The sequence below is a fragment of the Microcebus murinus genome, unplaced genomic scaffold (assembly GCF_040939455.1).
Source record: "Microcebus murinus isolate Inina unplaced genomic scaffold, M.murinus_Inina_mat1.0 scaf008_hap2_Mmur4.0, whole genome shotgun sequence".
Taxonomy (NCBI): domain Eukaryota; kingdom Metazoa; phylum Chordata; class Mammalia; order Primates; family Cheirogaleidae; genus Microcebus; species Microcebus murinus.
Window position 1 is genome coordinate 516,867 of NW_027438954.1, and position 18,283 is coordinate 535,149.

Consider the following 18,283-nt stretch of genomic DNA (forward strand, 5'->3'; position numbering starts at 1 on the left):
CTGGGCTAAAGTAATCCTCCTGCCTCAGCGTCCCAAGTAGCTGGGACTACAGGCATGTGCCACCATGACCGGCTAATTTTTTCTATATATGTATTAGTTAGCCAATTAATTTCTTTGTATTTATAGTAGAGACGGGGTCTCGCTCTTGCTCAGGCTGGTTTCGAACTCCTGACCTCGAGCAATCCGCCTGCCTCGGCCTCCCAGAGTGCTAGGATTACAGGCATGAGCCACTGCGCCCGGCCATTTATTTATTTCTGTTGCTGCTTTGATTGCCTTTGGGGACTTCTTCATAAACTCTTTGCCTCGACTGATGTCTAGGAGAGTGTTTCCAACATTTTCCTCTAGAATTCTAATAGTTTCATACCTGAGGTTTAAGTCTGTTATCCAGCGTGAGTTGATTTTTGTGAGAGGTGAAAGGTGTGGGTCCTGCTTTAGCCTTCTACAGGTGGTTATCCAGTTTTCCCAGCACCATTTATTGAAAAGGGATTCTTTTCCCCAGCGTATGTTTTTGTCTGCTTTGTCATATATTAGATGGCTATATGAGGATGCTTTTATATCAGGATTCTCACATCTGTTCCACTAGTCAATATTCCTATTTTTGTGCCAATACCATATTGTTTTAATTACTACAGCTTTGTAGTATAGTTTGATATCTGGCATATTAATACCTCCTATTTTCTTTTGTTGCCTAGAATTGCTCTTGATATTCGAGGTCTTCTTTGGTTCCATACAAAGTGTAAAATTATTTTTCTATATTTGTGAAGAATGCTGATGGCATTTTAATAGGTATTGCATTGAATCTGTAGATCAGTTTGGGTAGTATAGACATTTGAATGATGTTGAGTCTGCCAATCCACGAACATGGAATGGATTTCCATCTGTTTATATCCTCTGCTATTTCCTTCCTAAATGTTTCATAGTTCTCCCTGTAGAGGTCTTTTACCTCCTTGGTTAAGTATACTCCTAGGTACTTTAAATTCTTTGTTGCTATTGTGAAGGGTATTGAGTCTTTAATTTGGTTCTCAATTTGATTGTTGTTGGCGTATATGAATGCCTCTGATTTCTGTGTATTCATTTTGTATCCTGAGACTTTACTAAATTCATTGATCAGTCCCAGGAGTTTCTTGGTTGAATCTTTGGGGTTTTCTAAATATGATATCATATCATCAGCAAACAGTGAAAGTTTGATCTCTTCTGCCCCTATTTGGATACCTTTAATTCCACTTTCCTGTCTGATTGCTGTAGCCAGGACTTCCAGCACTATGTTGAATAGAAGTGGAGATAGTGGCCAGCCTTGTCTGGTTCCAGTTCTAAGTGGGAATGATTTCAGTTTTTCCCCATTCAGTATGATGTTGGCTATGGGTCTGTCATATATGGCTTGTATCATTTTTAGGTATGTCCCTTCTAAGCCTTTTTTCTTAAGTGTTCGTATCATGAAAGGGTGTTGAATTTTGTCAAAAGCTTCTTCTGCATCTATTGAGAGAATCATGTGGTATTTGTTTTTGCTTCTGTTTATGTGGTGAATTACATTTATAGATTTACGTATGTTGAACCATCCCTGCATCCCTGGGATGAAGCCCACTTGGTCGTGATGGATTATTTTTTTGATAAGTGTCGGGATTCGGTTAGCTAAGATTTTGTTGAAAATTTTTGCATCTATATTCATTAGGGATATTGGTCTGTAGTTGTCTTTTTTTGTTGCATCCTTTCCTGGTTTTGGTATCAGAGTAATATTTGTTTCATGAAAGGTGTTGGGGAGGTTTCCGTTCTTCTCGATATTGTGGAATAGTTTCTGCAAGATAGGTACTAGTTCTTCTTTGTAAGTGTGTTAAAATTTGGGTGTGAAACCATCTGGACCGGGACTTTCCTTTTTAGGTAGCTTTTTAATTGCTGTTTCTATTTCAGCTGTTGAGATTGGTCTGTTCAGGGAATCTATTTCTTCCTGGTTGAGCCTAGGGAGGCTGTGTATTTCTAGAAATTTGTCCATTTCCTCCACATTTTCCAATTTGTGTGAATAAAGATTTTTGTAGTACTCATAAATTATATCTTGTATCTCTTTGGGATCAATTGTGATATCTCCTTTTTTGTTCCTGATGGAGGTTATTAGAGATTTCTCTTTTCTGCTTTTCATTAGCTTAGCCAATGGCGTGTCTATTTGTTTATTTTTTCAAAGAACCAACTTTTTGTTTTATTAATCTCCTGAATAGCTTCCTTGTTTTCAATTTCGTTTAGTTCTGATTTGATCTTGTTGATTTCACTTCTTCTGCTGGGTTTGGGGTTGGTCTGTTCTTCTTTTTCCAGCTCTTTGAGTCGTTTCGTTAGATTGTCTATTTGTGATCTTTTTGTCTTTTGGTTATAGGTATTTATGGAGATAAACATTCCTCTCCGAACTGCGTTAGCTGTGTCCCAGAGGAATTGATAACTTGTCTCTCCATTGTCGTTTCCTAATAGAATTTTTTTATTTCCATCTTGATTTCTTGATTTATGAAGTAATCGTTTAGTAGGAGGTTGTTTAATTTCCACGTTTTTGTGTAGAAATGTGAGTTTCTGTTACGGTTGATTTCTACTTTTATTCCACTGTGATCTGAGAAGGTACATGGTATGATTTCTATTATTTTTAATTTGTTAAAAAAAGGTTTACTTTGTGTCCTAGGATATGGTGAATCTTAGAGAATGTCCCGTGTGCTGATTAGAAGAACGTATATTCAGTGGATTTGGGGTAGATTGTTCTGTAAATGTCAGTCAGACCCAATTGTTCTAGAGTTTTGTTTCAGTCCATTATTTCTTTATTAATTTTCTGTTTGGAGGATCTGTCTTGTGCCGTCAGTGGGGTGTTGAAATCTCCGGTGATTATGGAGTTGCTATTAATCCATTTGCTTAGATCCAGTAAGGTTTGCTTTATGAAACTGGGTGCACCTAAGTTGGGTGCATATATATTTAAAATTGTTATCTATTCTTGTTGAACTGTGCCCTTCACCGTTATATAATGACCCTCTTTGTCTTTCACTAGTTTTGTTGCTTTAAAAACCAAATTGTCGGCCGGGCGCTGTGGCTCACGCCTGTAATCCTAGCTCTTGGGAGGCTGAGGCGGGTGGATTGCTCAAGGTCAGGAGTTCAAAACCAGCCTGAGCGAGACCCCGTCTCTACTATAAATAGAAAGAAATTAATTGGCCAACTGATATATATATATAAAAATTAGCCGGGCATGGTGGCGCATGCCTGTAGTCCCAGCTACCCGGGAGGCTGAGGCAGAAGGATCACTTGAGCCCAGGAGTTTGAGGTTGCTGTGAGCTAGGCTGACGCCACGGCACTCACTCTAGCCCAGGCAACAAAGGGAGACTCTGTCTCAAAAAAAAAAAAAAAAAAAAAAAAAAAAAAAAAAAAAAACCAAATTGTCTGAAATTAGAAATGCTACACCAGCCTTCTTTCAGCTTCCATTTGCTTGGAATACTGATCTCCACCCTTTTATTTTTAGTCTAAATGCATCCTTGCAGGTTAGATGTGTTTCCTGAAGACAGCATATACTTGACCTGTATTTTCTTATCTATTCAGCCAGCCTATGTCTCTTGAGTGGAGAGTTTAAGCTACTCACATTTATTGAGAGAACTGATAGGTAAAATAGATTACTGTTCATTCTGTTGGGTTGGATGTTGTTGCTATGATTTCTGTCTTGAGCCATTGTAATATCTGGCCTTTTATCCTTCGGTTTTGGTTGTTTTTATATTCGTGGGTTATTATTATGATGTTCCGTGCGTAACGCTGTTTTGAGTATTTCTTGTAGGGCTGGTCTTGTCTTGGTGAATTCTCTGAGCCTTTGCTTGTCTGAGAATGTGTTTATTTCTCCTTCATATACGAAGCTTAGTTGTGCAGGGAATAATATTGTAGGCTGGGCATTTTTTTTTTTCAAAAGAGTGAGAATGGGGCCCCAGTCTCTCCTTGCTTGTAAATTCTTATTAGCAAAATCTGGTGTTATTCGAATTGGCTTTCCCTTGTATGTTACTTGCTTCTTCTGTCTTACAGCTCTTAGAAGGGCCTCTTTAGTTGATATTTTGGTCAGTCCGATTACTGCATGTCCTGACATCTCCCTGTTTGCATTGAATCTCCCAGGGGTCCTCTGATTTCTTGAAGTTGTATATCGAGATTTTTTAGCAAGGCCTGCGAAATTTTCCTCTATTATATCTTCAAATATCTTGTCCAACCATTGAGTGTTGTTGTCTTCCTCTTCTGGTAATCCTATGAACCTCACATTAGGTTTCTTCACATAATCCCACATCTCTTGTAGGCTTTGCTCTTTTTTCTTGTTTCTCTGCTCTATTTCTGTGACTGATTTATTTAATTGGAGGGTGTTATCTTCAATCTCTGAGATTCTTTCTTCTGTTTGATCTACCCTGTTCTTGAGGCTTTCCACTGTTTTGTAGTTCCCTGAATTGATTCTTCATTTCCAGGAGTTCGGTTAAACTTTTCTTCATTGTGTCTGTTTCTTTAGTGAACTTTTGTTCTAGGTCCTGGAGGCTTTTTGTGGTTTCTTTGTGTTGGTTATTGAGTTGTTCTTGCAGGTCGGTGAGTGTTCTTATGATCCACATAGGAAATTCCTCTTCTGTCATTTTGGTTGCCTGATTTTGGTTGGTGTCCGTTTCTAGGGGGCTGGTGCTCCTCTTTGGGGGTGTGTTTTCCGTTTGGTTATTCATATTTCCTGAGTTCCTTCGCTGATTTCCTCCCATGTCGATCAGTTTTTGTTTCTTTCCTTTAGGTTTTTGTTTTGGTATTCACACGCCTTGTTTAGTTTTTGAGCTGGTAGGTGGTGTCTGTGGGTGAGATTCAACCACTCCCTGTATAATGAGTCAGTAGGTGCTGTGAAAAGGGTGTGCAGGATGCTCTCCCTGTCAGTAGGTGTCGCTTTCTTGGAGGAACAAGCTACGCTGTTGTTTTTGTGTCCTGTTATCAGCTCTTGTTCTGTAGTGAGAACTCTAGGGCCTCAGGTGGTCAGTGGGGCCCTGGGACTTCCAGGTGTTTCCTTTTGCTCCCCTTCAGTGAGGGCTAGTCTAGGAGAGAGTCTGGGCAGAGCTGGGTTGGGTAAGCCTGCCCTCAGTCACCACCCATGTCGTTAGCAGGGGTCAAAGTTCTGTTCTCTGCTTCCAGGCAAAGCTAACAGGGAGGGGCTGGAATTGCCCCAGTAAGTCAGAGAGTCTGCGTGTGGGGGTGGGGCTGTCTGAGACCTGCTGTCTGGAGTGGGCCTCCCTTCTTTCCACAGTCCCCCACTCTGCGGCTACTCCTGGGCCTCTGACAGCAGGCCAGACCACACGCCACCAGGCTTCCCCTGGCTGTGCTGCCCGTGGGGAGGTTCCCTGCGCAGGAACACCACCTGGGCTGGGTGCACAGCCTCCCTTTGGGTAAGGGTTGCCCTCTAGGATGCTGATCTGCCCCTGAAGGCACATACACCTAGGTAGGCTGTTCACAAATATCCCTTCTGTGCCCCGGGCAATGCGAGGCCTGGGTAATGGGATGTGGTCTGCAGGTCTGACCTCTGGGTCCCAGAGTTCAAACTGTATCCCCACCAGGGAGAGGAGTTCTGGTCCCAATTCACCCACAGGGGGCCCAAGCTGGGTCTATGTCTCTCAGCCTCAGGGTCTGCACGGTTCTCCTGGGATCACTGTGCCAGCAGCACCTGTGTGGGCTGGTGGGTAGGGAGCTCACAGTCTGAGCTCCCCTTAGTCAGCTGTAGGGCCCCAAAAGGGAAGGTCTTGTTCCCTGTAGGTGCCTCCGTCTGTTGGCTATATTGTCTCTCTGGGCAGCCGCCTGTAGGGTCGGGGGTGGGGAGGAGGAGGCAATATGGAGTCTGCCACGTGGCTCTGGTCTGTGCACACGGAGGTGCCCTGAGGGAGTTGGGAGCCTGGTGCCGCCTCCGCTATTGGCTTACCGCTCACTGGCAGCGGCCATCGCTGTGCTGGTGTCCGCAGGTCTCTCCACCCACTGGGAAGCCAGCAGCAGTCTGGGATGCAGGGGAGGGGAAATGGCCTAACCACCTACACTTCCAGCTGGTTTCCGGGCTGCTCAGGGGGTCCCAGCTTCCAGTTCTCCTCCGTGACCTCCTCCTGTGGAGTCTCCCGTGGTCTCAGGTACTCCTCCTTCCAACCCTCATCCGATGTAGGCTCGTCTTCTTGCTTCTTTCTTCTAATTTCTGCTAGAATCTGTCTTTTCTGCAGAGACACTCTGTCTGGCAGTGTTTCTCGTCCGCCATCTTCTGGGCGCCTCTCCTCAACACGTTTTATGAAGTGAAAATAACCCTGATACCAAAACGAGGAAAGGAGCCGGGCGTGGTGGCTCACGCCTGTAATCCTAGCACTCTGGGAGACCGAGGTGGGCGGATTGCTTGAGGTCAGGAGTTCGAAACCAGCCTAAGCAAGAGCGAGACCCTGTCTCTACTATAAATAGAAGGAAAACTAATTGGCCAACTAATATGTATAGAAAAAAATTAGCCGGGCATGGTGGCACATGCCTGTAGTCCCAGCTATTTGGGAGGCTGAGGCAGAAGAATTGCTTGAGCCCAGGAGTTTGAGGTTGCTGTGAGCTAGGCTGATGCTACAGCACTCACTCTAGCCCAGGCAACAAAGTGAGACTCTGTCTCAAAAAAAAAAAAAAAAAAAAAAAAAAAAAAACACACACACACACAAAAATAACCAAAAAAAACCAGGAAAGGATGCAACAAAAAAAGAAAACTACAGACCAATAACCCTTATGAATATAGATGCAAAAATTCTCAACAAAATCCTAGCCAATCGAATAAAGGTGCTTGTCAAGAAAATAATTCATCACAACCAAGTGGGCTTCATCCCAGGGATGCAGGGATGGTTCAACATATGCAAATCTATAAATGTAATCCACCATATAAAGAGAAGCAAAAACAAAGACAATATGATCCTCTCAATAGATGCAGAAAAAGCATTTGACAAAATTCAACACCCTTTTATGATAATAATGCCAACAAAATAGGCATAGATGGGGCTTACCTAAAAATGATACAAGCCATATATGACAAACCCACAGCCAATATCATACTGAATGGGGAAATATTGAAAGCATTCCCACTTAGAACTGGAAGAAGACAAAGTTGCCCACTATCTCCACTTCTGTTCAACATAGTGCTGGAAATCCTCGCTACAACAATCAGATAAGAGAGTGGAATTAAGAGTGTCCAAATGGGAGCAGAAGAGATCAAACTCTCACTCTTTGCTGATGACATGATATTATACCTAGAAAACCCCAAGGATTCAACCAAGAGACTCCTTGAATTGATAAATGAATTTGGTAAAGTCTCAGGATACAAAATCAATACACAGAAATCAGAGGCATTCATATACGCCAACAAAAGTAAAAGTGAGAACCAAATCAAAGACTCAATTCCCTTCAAAGTAGCAACACAGAAAATAAAGTACTTTGGAATATATTTAACTAAGGAGGTAAAAGACTTCTACAGGGAGAACTATGAAACACTGAAGAAAGAAATAGCAGAGGACGTAAACAGATGGAAGAATATAACATGCTCATGGGTTGGCAGAATCAACATTGTTAAAATGTCTATACTACCCAAAGTGACCTACAGAGTCAATGCAATCCCTATCAAAATACCATCATCATTTTTCACAAATATAGAAAAAATAATTTTGCACTTCATATGGAACCAGAGAAGACCCTGTATAGCAAAATCAATCCTAGGCAATAAAAACAAAATAAGAGGTATCAATTTATCAGACTTGAAACTATACTACAAGGCTATAGTCATTAAAACAGCTTCGGACTGGCACAAGAACAGGGACATTGACCTGTGGAACAGAACAGAGAACTCAGATATAAAACCATCCTCATATAGCCAACTAATCTTTGACAAAGCAGACAAAAACATACACTGGGGAAAAGAATCCTTATTCAATAAATGGTGCTGGGAAAACTGGATAGCCACAGGTAGAAGACTGAAACAAGACCCACACCTTTCACCTCTCACAAAAATCAACTCACTCTGGGTAACAGACTTGAACTTTAGGTGTGAAACTATTAGAATTCTAGAGGAAAATGTTGGAAACACTCTCCTAGACATTGGCCTAGGCAAAGAATTTATGAAGAAGACCCCAAAGGCAATCACAACAACAACAATAATAAACAAATGTGACCTGATCAAATTAAAAGGCTTCTGCACAGCCAAAGAAACTGTCAAGAGAGCAAACAGACAACCCACAGAATGGGAGAAAGTTTTTGCAAGCTACACATCTGATAAAGGGCTAATAATTAGAATCTATTTAGAACTCAGGAAAATCAGCAAGAAAAAATAAAACAACCCTATCAAAAAGTGGGCAAAGGACATGAAAAGAAACTTTCCAAAAGAAGACAGAATAATGGCCAACAAACATATGAAAAAATGTTCAACATCTCTAATCATCAGGGAAATGGAAATCAAAACCACAATGAGATATCACTTAACTCCAGTGAGAATGGACTTTATCAAAAAGTCCCCAAACAACAAATGCTGGCATGGATGAGGAGAGAGAGGAACACTCCTACACTGCTGGTGGGACTGCAAACCAGTTCAACCTCTGTGGAAAGCAATATGGAGATATCTCAAAGCGATACAAGTAGATCTACCATTTGATCCAGCAATTCCACTACTGGGCATCTACCCAAAAGATCAAAAGTCACTTTATGAAAAAGACACCTGCACTCAAATGTTTATAGCAGCACAATTCACAATTGCGAAGCTGTGGAAACAATCCAAGTGCCCATCAACTCATGAGTGGATTAATAAAATGTGGTATATGTATACCATGGAGTACTACTCAGCTTTAAGAAACAACAGTGATATAGCACCTCTTGTGTATTCCTGAATAGAGCTGGAACCCATTCTACCGTCTCTGGGCTGGTGTCCGCAGGTCTTTCCACCCACTGGGGAGCCCACCAGCAGTCCGAGATGCAAGGGAGGGGAGAGTTAATCACTCTACCTACCCTTGCTGCTGGTCTCCAGGCTGCTCTGGAGGTCTCAGCTTCCAGTTCTCCTCCGCAACCTCCTCCCGTGGTGTCTCCCGTGGTCTCAGGTACTCCTCCTTCCGACCCTCATCCGATGTATGCTCGTCTTCTTGCTTCTTTCTTCTAATTTCTGCTAGAATCTGTCTTTTCTGCAGAGACACTGTCTGGTGATGTTTCTCGTCCGCCATCTTGATTCGGATCGTTTACAAAGAATTTTAATGGGAAATGTTTACGTGAAAATGGCAGTGTGTACTGAACATACAGCATAATCCCAAATATGGTTTTTGGGTCTAGAATAAGGCCTAAATATACTGAGATGCTACTATTGGATGTGTTTGGATGACAAAATGTCTTTTTTCCCTAAATTTTCATTAATGAAGATGCATCATTTTGGGGGGATGGGGGGTTGTCACTTGGGCACTTCTGGGCTGAGAGTGAGGTTAGTCATACTCCTCAGATCAGGCACATTATCATCATTAGTTCATTCAAGTTTTCTCTATTGATTACTTTTTGTTTGCTCATTTTATTTATTACCCAGTATTCCCACACCCTACTCCCACTCCCCTTTCCCCCAAAGACAAACATTTAAATGTATTTAATGAATTTTACTTTTAGCATCAGAAAAATTTGGAGATATATATATTTTTTTAATATCTACTTGGGATACTGAGGCAGAAGGCTTGCTTGAGGCCAGGAGTTCAAGACCAGCCTAGGTGATATAGTGAAATCCCCTTCTCAAAAAACAAAAACAAAATAAAACAAAACACATGTAGAAATTGCCCTATCTAGTCTGGCATTCTAGCTCTGGGCCTTCCACTGCACAAGGTCACAGTAGGTGTTCAAAATATAATTTCTTCTCTCTCTTCTACCTTGATAACTGTTTTCTAAGACCCAGGTTCGAGGTATGGTTTCACCAGTAACTATCCTCTTGGTCAAAAGGAATGTTGTTTTTATTTATTTATTTTGAGACAGAGTCTCACTCTGTTGCCTGGGCTAGAGTGCCATGGCATCAGCCTAGCTCACAGCAACCCAAACTCCTGGGCTCAAGCAATCCTCCTGCCTCAACCTCCCAAGTAGCTGGGACTACAGGCACTCACCACCATGCCTGGCTAATTTTTTCTAGTTTTGGTAGAGAAGGGGGTCTTGCTTTTGCTCAGGCTGGTCTCGAACTCCTGGGCTCAAATGATCCGCCCGCCTCCGCCTTGGCCTCCCAGAATGCTAGGATTACAGGCATGAGCCACCACACCGAGCCCTGGAATGTTGTAAGAGGCCGGAACAATGTAGAAAGTACCTGGAATTGATCAGAGTTGGAGTCCCACCACACTGGTGCTTAGCCGTGTGGCTTTGGCAAGTTGCCTAAGTCTCCCTGTGCCTCAATTTCCTTACCTATAAGGAGGAGGGGAAACAATAGCACCTACCTCAGGAAGACCCCAACTTACCATCTGGACTTTCTACTCTTCCACTATCTCCTCTACCATGTTTCCTTGAAAATATTTATTTTTCCTCAAGAAGACACCCTAGGGCTTATTTTCAGGGGATGTGTTATTTTCCCCTCAAAGCCTCAGCTTGCAGCACGCACAGGATGGCCAGGACCTGACAGGGGGAGCCAACCTTGCTGGTGGGGCTGCCCGCACCTTTCCAGTCACCTCTGGGACCCAGCTGTCACGATGGGGCAAATGAGAAGGGCTGCTTTTCTTTACTGCTCCTCGAGGAAATGCATGGGTTGTGCAGATACGCTGCGTAGCCACGCCCATCACTAGGTCTTATTTTCTGGGTAGGGCTTATATTGCGCAAATGCTTATAAATCCTGCTAGGGCTTATTTTATGGGTAGGTCTTATTTTTGGCAAAATGCAGTAGCTCAAGACATGACTGGTTTGGGATATTTGGCCACTGTACTGCACGTCAGCTGACCCAAGCCTCGCCCCCTCACAGATAAACCACGCCCCAGGGTGGAGGGGAAACTGCAAGCAACCAGTGATGTCTAGCAGCCCCTCTTGGGCAAGAGTATGCAATCACAGAACTGAACCCAAATTTCATTCGTCATCGAACCATTCATGCACCTCGATTTAGTACATGACTATTCCCTGACCCCCTTCCTCTGGGACTTGCCAGATGCTGGGCTTTGCTGGAGACACAGAGTCCCTGCCCTCAGGGAGCTTTTGATTTGATAGCAGAGAGAGCCCCAGACACTAGTTCCACACTGTGCTGGGGCAGAGCGGAGTTCTGGGGACTATGGATCCCAGATGACAGGATCCAATCCAACTTGGGAGCCAAGGTAGGCTGCATGGATGAGGTGACACTCAAACAGCTGAGTTCACTGGGTTTAGAGAGTCAGTGTGAAGGGCCTTCCATGTAGAAGACATTGCAAAGACACCTAGAAAAGGCCTGTTTCATTCTAGGAAGTACTTATAGTTCAGTGGTCAGAGCACAGTGTGTGAGGCCAAGAGTGGCAAGATATCAGAGGCTCTAGAGGTTTGGCAGGGACCAGAACCATGTATGACTTCAACTACCAAACGGGGAGCTAGATTTTTATACTGTGGGGGATGGGGTGTCATAGAAGGAAAGGATGTGTTGACTGTTATGCCAATGCCCTCTCACTGCTGGCCAGTCTAGAAGGCAGAGAGTAGATTTAGGGTCATTCATGTCAGGGATGTTGAGACAGGAGCAGGGCAGTGGCAGAGAATGAGGAGAGAAGGTAGATTTGACAGACAAAAGAGAAAATCTACTGAACTTGAGGAAGGATCAACTATGAGGAAACAAGAGGAGTTCAGGCTGCATGTAGGGCAGAAAGCACAGAGGAAACATATTGCACAAGTTTAAGGTGGTCATTAAGACAAAGATAAGTGCCGGAGGAACTTTGAGGGCTGAGAAATCTGTATGTGATAGAATGGGCAGAAACACCTTTCTGAGGAGGATCATGAGGAGGAGGGATCCAGGCTAAGACTTTATGTGACTTTGGACCAGTCACTTTATCTTTCTCTAGTCCTTTAGGTTTCCACTTGCCAAATTGAGAGAGAATAATTGGGAGGATTGAATTACATAAGCGAATGTTCAAGAAGTGCCTACCCCTGTGGGTGATAGGGACAGGGAGACATGTGGCAGCTGTGTTTGGTCCAGGGTGTGGTGGAGCCTGGCTGCCATTTGTGCAACAGAGATGTGGCAGGCAGGAGGACACACATACATACAGACAAAATGGGGCATGGGGAGAGGGGAAATGAACACATGTGTGTTGGATTTGAGGGGGTCAAAAGCCAAGATAGTTAAATCAATCTATCTCTGGGAGGCCCTCCTATCTTGGCAGTCAGCAGAGAGGGGCTTCTCTGAACTTTGAATCCTAGACTGCCACTTCCTCAGCAAGTACCCAGGCCTGGGAGGCTCAAGGCCTCTGTGTTCTGATCTCAAGTTAGCACCAGAATTTCTCTGTGAAGCTAAATCAGTTCTAAACCTCTCTGGGTCCCAGGTTTCTCAAATGAACAAGAAAAACAAAAGGCATGTGTATGTTGGAGGGGAAGTAGACAAAATGTTTCCAAAGGTCCCCTCCAGGTTTGTTCTATGACCCTGAATTCTTTTCTAAAAAGTTTAGTCCTGTCTCCATCCCTGACTTGCTGTTTGGCCTTGAGCCAGCTGTTGGACCTCTCTGGCCCTATTTTCACATCTGAAATATCAGGAGATTGGGCAGGAGAGTCTCCAATGTCCAATGATTCTCCCTAGAGGACGCTCACCCTCATCTCCAGCTGAAAGCCTCAGACAAATCAGAGGAAAGTGAGGTGCTGCTCACAGACCACCCCCCCCCTTCCAAATCTTCTGTCTTCTCCCACTGCCCTCCCCTCCGCACTGTCAGGAGCTTGCAGCACTGGCTCGCTTGCCAAACTTGTTGCCATGACAACGGGTTACAAATAACTCAGATGCAGAAGAAGATTTTAACCCAAGAGCTGCTGGGCCAAGGACTTCTTGCTCCCTCCCCAGACCAGACTGAGGGAACAATCTGATGAATTCTTTGGGATCAAGTCACTGCCCTGCTCACAAGCTTGCCAAGATTCCTCAGTGTCACAGTAAGTCCTGGCATTCCAGGCCCACTGAAAACCTGATTCAAATCTTTCCAATCACATTTGCCACTTGTTCCCATTACAAAATGATCACTCCTGTCCAGGCACAGTGGCTCACTCTGGAATCCTAGCACGGTGGGAGGCTGAGGTGGGCGTATTGCTCAAGGTCAGGAGTTCAAAACCAGCTTGAGCAAAAGCGAGACCCCGTCTCTACTAAAAATAGAAACAAATTAATTGGCCAACTAAATATATATAGAAAAAATTAGCCAGGCATGGTGGCACATGCCTGTAGTCCCAGCTACTTGGGAGGCTGAGGCAGGAGAATTGCTTGAGCCCAGGAGTTTGAGGTTGCTGTGAGCTAGGCTGACACCACGGCACTCTAGCCCAGGCAACAGAGTGAGACTCTGTCTCAAAAAAAAAAAAAATAAATGATCACTCCTATTTTTGACATCTACTGTATGCCAAGTATGCATTGGATGCTTTACATACAGTATCCAAGGAAATATTCCCAGAACTCTATCAGATAGACATTATTATTCTACCTGGGACTGATCGTATTTTGCCTGGGACATTATTTTATAGAGAAGAAAAGTGAGGCCCATGAATGTGAGTTGAGTAAGGATGTCAGAGAGTCAGAATTCAAAGTCAAATCTGTAAGATTCCCAAACCCAGGCTTTTTCCATTGCCAATGGTTCACAGATGTTGGTCTACAGACTTGATGTATCCAGATAGAGCAGTTAAAAATTTAGATTTTAACTTCCATTCAAGAAGGAGGAATGCATTTGTCTTCTCTAACTCCTAACACTTCATAAAATAAGAGTAAAAGAATCATTTGGGTATAAACCCACAACTCCAAAGAAAACCGGAGCAGTTCCCATCAATGAGGGAGAGATTTCAGGAAAGCAGAAAGGAGCTGGAGGGGTGGTAATAGAGAAAGCAGGGCAGGGGAAGGCATGGGCATAGTCCACATATGGAAGGGCTCCACCAGAAAAGAGCTGATCTACCCTGCAAAGCCTTGGAGAGGTGCAGAAAAGACATCCTAACAGTGGGAGTGAGATGTAGAGCCTCAAAAGGAATAATTGCAAATGTATGTTGGAACAGTTCGTCGCTCCCTACCTTCTCTTTACCTCCATGGTCACGGGTAGAAATCACAAAGAGTCAAGCATCTATACTCTAGCAAAGTATCAGAGGGTTCTCCAAAGAAATCAAACAGTCCCAGAGCAAAAGGTTCCACTTTCTGCACTTAGAGGTCCTCTGGCAGATTATGTATGTCCCCACCCAGTCACTTCAAAGGGAAGTCTAGGCCAGGCGCGGTGGCTCACATCTGTAATCCTAGCACTCTGAGAGACCAAGGCAGGAGAATTGCTTGAGATCAGGAGTTTGAGACCAGCTTGAGCAAGAGCAAGACTCTTGCCTATACCGAGAATAGAAAACTTTGCTGGGCCTGGTGGCATGTGCCTGTAGTCCCAGCTATTCAGAGGCTGAGGCAGGAGGATCACTTGAGCCCAGGAGTTGGAGGTTGCAGTGAGCCATGATGATGCCACTGCACTCTGGCCCAGGTAACAGAGCAAGACCCTGTCTCAAAAAATAGGGAAGTCTAATAGTAGACTTAACAAGCCCCTGCCTCTTACACAGAACTCCCAGTCAGCTTTATACTGAGTTCTTCTTAAATCAATGGCTGATAGGTTTGAGCATTTATGAAAAAATATGCTATAGGTTTATGAATGAACTGATGAAACTAATGGGAAAAACTAAGGCTAGGCACATTTCAAGTGGAAAAAACCCCAAGCAATTATTAAAACCAGGAATATTTTAAAAATGGAAAAAAAGGTAATTATAGTGTACTTCCTAGCTCTGCAGTGACTACTGGTTTGCTAGGAACTGGGATATAAACATATTGGAAGAATGAAGGGAGGGAAAGTAGGGGTGTGGAGGGGACCAGCAAAAGGTAAATCATCTTCTACCATAAGGATATGCAAGAGATAATGACACAGGCCGGGCGCAGTGGCTCACGCCTGTAATCCTAGCACTCTGGGAGGCCGAGGCAGTTGGATTGCTCGAGGTTGGGAGTTCGAAACCAGCCTGAGCAGGAGCGAGACCCCGTCTCTACTATAAATAGAAAGAAATTAATTGGCCAACTAATATATATGGAAAAAAAACTAGCCGGGCATGGTGGCCCATGCCTGTAGTTCCAGCTACTCGGGAGGCTGAGGCAGTAGGATTGCTTGAGCTCAGGAGTTTGAGGTTGCTGTGTGCTAGGCTGATGCCACGGCACTCACTCTAGCCTGGGCAACAAAGCAAGACTCTGTCTCAAAAAAAACAAAGGCTGATAATAATTTTGTATCTCCAGAGCAAAGGACATCAATTCAAACTTGGAAGTAGACTTACCAGAACAGGCTTTTTACTTAGACTTAGGTGTCTCAGGTATCCACCCAGTGATTAGAGAAAATTGTGCTATTATTAACCTGAATGTGGCTGGTGGAAACCAGGACAGCTATGTGTAGCAGTTACATGGGTTGAAAGTTGTTAGACGGTCCTGGTGCAATTTCCTGTCTTCCATTTATTAGCTCTGTAATCCTGGTTGAATGACACCTTAGAGCCTCACTTTCCTTCTTTATGAAACAAAGGTAACTCAAGTGTAAGCACTCAGAGTAAGCATGCAACAAATATCATCCACTGTGATTAAAATCATAAATGTTCTGTGTAGTGACATAATTTGGGTGTACTTTAACAGCATTATGCTTCCACTGAGTTAATGTTTTTATTCTAAACATGGGTTTGGACTAGACTGTCACTGAAAATTATTATTTGTTCTTTAGAGATGTGTGTACACATTTTTTCCCAGGCCTTTGCTTACAGAAGATACTCCGTTGGGACCACATCAGGAGACATGCAGGCTGTAATTGCTTTGGACTCCTGTTGGATGAAACGCTGTAAAAATGAATGAAACAGCATTGTTGGTCCCACTACAAATATTGTTATTTAACTTTTTTTTTTGAGACAGAGTCTCACTTTGTTGCCCAAGCTAGAGTGAGTGTTATTTAACTTTAAAAAGAATCCACTCTGTGACATATAGTTGCTGACTTTTGTGATGGCCTCTTCTGGGCCATGGGGCTGAGGTCACCACTATGGGGCAGGTGTTAGAACACCCCAGAAAGAAAATGGATATGGGGAGTGTTATGCTGGAGCAGGAAATACAGTTGGCTTGGGAGTGGGGAATGGAAAAATGACCTCTGCTTTCTGATGCCAATGTGAGAGCTGGAGATCTGGAAGGCAGGTAGGGAGCACGTGGCCAAAACCAGTTAGTAGAAGACAATCTTTCCCACATGTGGTATCAGAGTGGGGGGCTATGGAGAGGGACAGCCAGTAGACAGCCTCCCTCAGAGAGGCAAGAGTGACATTCCCTTGGAGAGATAATGTCTGCTATCCACTGAAAATTTTCCTTTCTGGACGGATAATTGTCTTCGGTTATCCACAAGACTCTAGTAAAGTTAAGTTCTATTAAGCACACATACACAGAAGATATTGCATCCATAAAAGAAAAGAAGACAAGGATGCTATGAGAAAGGCACCTTTAGCTGGGCGTGGTGGCTCACGCCTGTAATCCTAGCACTCTGGGAGGCCGAGGCGGGCGGATTGCTCGATGTCAGGAGTTTGAAACCAGCCTGAGCAAGAGCGAGACCCCGTCTCTACCATAAATCGAAAGAAATTAATTGGCCAACTGATACATATAGAAAAAACCAGCCGGGCATGGTGGCACATGCCTGTAGTCTCAGCTACTTGGGAGGCTGAGGCAGCAGGATTGCTTGAGCCCAGGAGTTTGAGGTGGCTGTGAGCTAGGCTGATGCCACGGTACTCACTCTAGCCTAGGCAACAAAGCGAGACTCTGTCTCAAAAAAAAAAAAAAAAAAAGAAAAGAAAAAGAAAAAGAAAAAGGCACCTTTGGAGAATAAGAAAGAATGTTTAGAAATTAAAAATGACTACCAAAATAAAAGAGTCCAATAGAAGATAAAGTCAAAAAAATGTCCCAGAATGTAGAATAAAAACCAAAGACATGGAAAATATGTGAGAAAATAAAGAGACAAAGACAACCATCCAGAAGATCCAACATCCAACTAATAGGAGTCCCAGAGAAAATTTGCAAAGAAATAAAACTGTGGGCCGGGCGCGGTGGCTCATGCCTGTAATCCTAGCACTCTGGGAGGCCGAGGCAGGCGGATTGCTCGAGGTAAGCAGTTCGAGATCAGCCTGAGCAAGAGCGAGACCCCATCTCTACTATAAATAGAAAGAAATTAATTGGCCAACTAATATACATAGAAAAAATTAGCTGGGCATGGTGGTGTATGCCTATAGTCCCAGCTACTCGGGAGGCTGAGGCAGCAGGATTGCTTGAGCCCAGGAGTTTGAGGTTGCTGTGAGCTAGGCTGACGGCATGGCACTCACTCTAGCCTGGGCAACAAAGTGAGACTCTGTCTCAAAAAAAAAAAAAAAAAAAGAAATAAAACAATGATTTCTCAGACTAGAGAAATAAGTCATAAAATTGAAAGGGCCTACCCACCAGGTGCCCAGCAAAACAGATGAGGGGAAAACACACTTCTGGGCATATCATTGTGATATTTCAAAACACTAAGTATGAAGGAAAAAATGTAAGCTTCTAGTGGTAGGGAAAACAGGTTGCCAGCAAAGAAATGAGAATAATATTAATATCTGACTTCTAAGCAGCAACACTACATGCTAAAAGCAATACCCTGAAAATTTAGAGGAAAATTTGTTTCTAACATAGAAGTCTAAAGCCAAACTATCATTGACATATGAAGGTAAAATAACAACTGCGTTTTTAGACACGCAAAGACCCCCAAATTTACCTTTCTCAAGAAGTTACTTCAGAGTGTTCTCCAACAAAATGCACGATGTATCAGTTAGGATTCTTGAATGTAAATAACAGAAGTGGACTCTAGTTATGCAGAAAAAGGATTTATTGTGAAGTTATTAGGTAGTTCACAGAAGTCTGGAGAATCAGGCTGAGAAAATGGGGCAGTAGCTAGAAAGCCCAGGCAGGAGGAACCACAGCTAAGGTTCTACCATAGGAAAAGCCTTGTTAAAAGGCTGCTCCTGGTACTGCTATCCCCACTGCCCCTACCAGTGGATCTTGTCCTATTATCACATGCCACTGCAAAGGAGCACTCTAAACATCCTCATGTATGTTATTTTGGTTTGTTTGTTG